The sequence below is a fragment of the Rhincodon typus genome, chromosome 9, assembly GCF_021869965.1.
Source record: "Rhincodon typus isolate 14 chromosome 9, sRhiTyp1.1, whole genome shotgun sequence".
NCBI lineage: Eukaryota > Metazoa > Chordata > Chondrichthyes > Orectolobiformes > Rhincodontidae > Rhincodon > Rhincodon typus.
In genome coordinates, this window is record NC_063340.1 from 41,743,141 (window position 1) to 41,746,942 (window position 3,802).

Genomic DNA, 3,802 nt, shown 5'->3' on the forward strand with positions numbered 1-3,802 from the left:
CCCCCCCCCCACCCACCTCCCAAAAAAAAAATTTCTATTTCCCACCTTCGACTAAACGCGAACGATCCCTCCCCGGCTGTTCAGCATCTTTCTGGGGGTGGTTTTGTATGCTGAGGAGCAGCGGTCCCTTTGCCCATCTGACGGCGCTGCCCGCTCGCAGCACTGTCCTTGCGGTGCGGAGCGGAGCGGAGCTGAGCTGGACCCGCCTCCCCCGCAGCCGCAGCCCCCCGCCGCCCAATGCCCGCACTCTGCCCGGGGAGTCGTGCCCAGGCTCCCGGCGCATGCTCCCTCCCTCTGCCGCCGCCTACCAGGCAGCCTGGGAGCTGTAGTCTTTCAATTCAGGCCACATTCCCCACCCCCTCCACCACCGGCGACAAAACTCCTCATTTTAATCCATCCTTCCACTGCCGCACCTAAGCTGCTTCCCAAACGATGGCCAGTGTTCCCTTTTCGAGCAACATGATCTTCTGATCTCTGAACCTCCTGGCAGCAGTCAGAACATTTATAGTTTAAACCCGTGCTAGCTACTCCAATGCACTCTGCATTCATATTTTGCATACCATTTAGTATCTGCGACCTTGGTTTCCCTTTTCTTCCAGACATATCAACCAAAGTTGCTCTGGTCTTTCCTAATAAGTCAAAAACCTGCGAGCAAGTTTTGTAAACTTCACTGTCACGGTTGCCAGCATGGTGGGGTGGTGGGGGTGGTGGAGGAGAATGTACACTGGTGCCAGAACTATCTTGAGTAGATGCACTGCCACGCATACTTCTTGGTGGCATTATTCTAGCTACTGATACCATTGTGGGAGGACTGGTGTCTTAGGCAGAAGCTTAGCCATGTTTGCATCAAATAGTAATAGCTTATTACATCACAGATAGTTTCATCTTACATACATGGTTATCTCTTGTGAGACAGCAGGCTCAATCTAAGAGCACACAACTGGTAAAAGGAGAACTCTTTGCAACTCTCTAGCTCCTCCGAGGAACAGCCCTTTATGGTTACTTTCAGTGAATCTTTTCAGATATATTATGTCACACCTCTGGAACAGGTTGGACTTGAACCCAGGCCTTCTAGCTTAGAGATGGAGACACTTTTATTGAACCACAAGAACCCTAACAGTCATTTATGCCCTGAGTATTTATCTTGTGATGTCAGTTAACTTTTGCAGATACTGAATGCTTTACACAGCTGTAAGTGGTGAGCGGGCAGATAAGAGCAGCTGAGATCTTACTGAATGATGGAGCAGGCTTAACAGGCCAGATGGCCTACTCCTGCTCCTTTTTCTCATATTCTTAATTTCTTATCTGTTATCTCTGCCATACTTATTTTTAGCTCCCAAAACTGAACACAACTGAGGTTTTTGGCTTGCCCACCGAGCTGGCTGGTTATTGTACAGATGTTTCATCACCATGCTCGGTAACATCATCAGTACGGCTTCCAATGAAGTGATCCGGTCTGTTAAGTTGGGTTATGTCATTTCCGGTTCTGTTCTGCATGCAGTTGAACATGGGATGTAATTCCACATGTTTGTTGATTGCATTACGGCTTGAAAACGAGGCCTGTAGGAATTCCTGTTCATGTCTGTGGTTGGCTTGAGCTAGGATGGTCATGTTGTCCCAGTTAAATTGATGGCCTTCATTGTCAAAGTGTAGTGAGATGAGGGAAAGTTTGTCGTGTTATTTTGCTGCGAGCTGGTGTTCATGTATCCTGATGGCTAGTTTCCTTCCGGTCTGGCCAATGTAATGTTTATTGCAGTCATTGCAAGGTATTTTGTAAACTACATTGGTCCTGCATGTCATGGGTATAGGATCTTTGGTCCTTGTGAGTGTTTGTCATAGTATGGCTGTGGGTTTGTGTGCTACCATGATTCCTGGTGGTCGCAGGAATCTCCTTGTCAGTTCTGATATGTTCTTGATGTAGGGTAGTGTGGCCAGTGTACTGGGGCATACTGTATCCTCTTGGCATTGTCTTTCTAGTAGGCACCTGTGGATGAAGTTGTTGGGATATCCGTTGTTAACAAAGACCTTGTATAGGTGCTCTTCCTCCTTCTTGCATGGTTCTATCATGTTGCAATGAGTGGTGATTCATTTGAATAGTGTCCTAACACAGCTTTGTTTGTGAATGTTGGGGTGATTACTGTGGAAATTGAGGATTTGGTCAATGTGTCTACCCAGTATGATGACAAAATGTCTGTATGATAACAGCCAACTTGGTGAACAAGCCAACAACCTCGTCCATAACCCGAGCTACAAAGCTTCACAAGAATCTTAAACACCCACGGGCGCGACATGATCAAAGAAGTCTGACAATGGGAAACCTTCGCCAACTGACTGAGCGCTACCTGTGAACAACTCCACTTTCTCCACAAATGCCTCAGGAACCAGGTACTGCCCCACAGCGTTAAGTACAAACTTCCACTCAACAACACACTGGCACACAAAACAGCTGAACAAAATAGCTGGAGAATGCTACGGGTAATGATCAATGATGCGCGTAACTAGCTCTACAAGTACAAGTGAGAACTTTCACGCCAAAAATCATGATACCAAAACACTACGGACCAGCAATGGACTACAACCCTGGAACAGGCCATCATCATCAAACAATACAGGACCAGAACAAAAAAGAAACACACACTACAGGAGAAACTGACCAAACTGATCCACCACAACAACAAGGATAACAACAAACCAGGCTCATGGATGAGGAACCTATCCAGCAGACCACTTACCGAAACCGAGAAAGCTGCCCTAATGCCCGGACTAAACTATAACCACAGAGATGCGAACAGAACAGATTTCATGGCCACTCTGGAAGCTACACTAAAAGGTAATGGACTCACAGACAAAACACAACAAGCCATCTGACAAACTATAAACCCTACACTGAACCAGAGGAATGAATGTGACACCCTCAACACACCAGAGAGAAAAGCACTCAAAAGTTTCAATAAAGGCAGAAACATCATAATCCTACCAGCTGACAAAGGGTGCATGACCATCAGTGTGAGCAAACTAGACTACGTTGAGAAAGCACAGGCACTGCTTGCAGATACACACACTTACCAACAGGTGAAGATAGATCCAACACCACAGCTAGGAAACAGGATCATCCAAACGCTAAGGAGACCAAAAAATACAGGACAAGTAACCGAGACAGACTACATGAAAATGAAAACAGAAGGCTCGAACACGCCCCTCTTCTATGGACTACCCAAAGTACATAAACCAGACATCCCCCTCAGACCCATTGTCTCCCTACTGGGCACACCTACACACAAACTGACCAACAACAGAGAATGAAACACCCGGTCGCTGGATCACCCCACTCCATCCATTCAACCCTGGTATTCCTTAACAACCTAAAGAATATTAAAATCAATGACAACAAGATTATCGTACCCTTTGACGTCACAACACTATTCACATCCATTAATGTACCACTAGACAAAGAAACTCTTGCCACATTACTGGATGCAGCAGAAATGCTGACTCCGAACAGCTCCATCAGCAAGGACAACATACTCAGACTACTGAACCTATGCCTCACCACACACTTCATCTTTAACGGCCAAATATACAAACCAATCAATGGCACATCTATGGGGTCACCCATCTCAGGACTTATTGCAGAGTCAGTCATGCAAAGACTGGAACACATTACCCTTCCCCTCACACAGCCAAAACTGTGGATCCGATACGTGGACGACACGTTTGTCATCATTTAACACAACAAGTTAGAAGATACACACCGACTCATCGACAACATTTTCACCAGGATCAAATTTACAAGAGAAGAGGA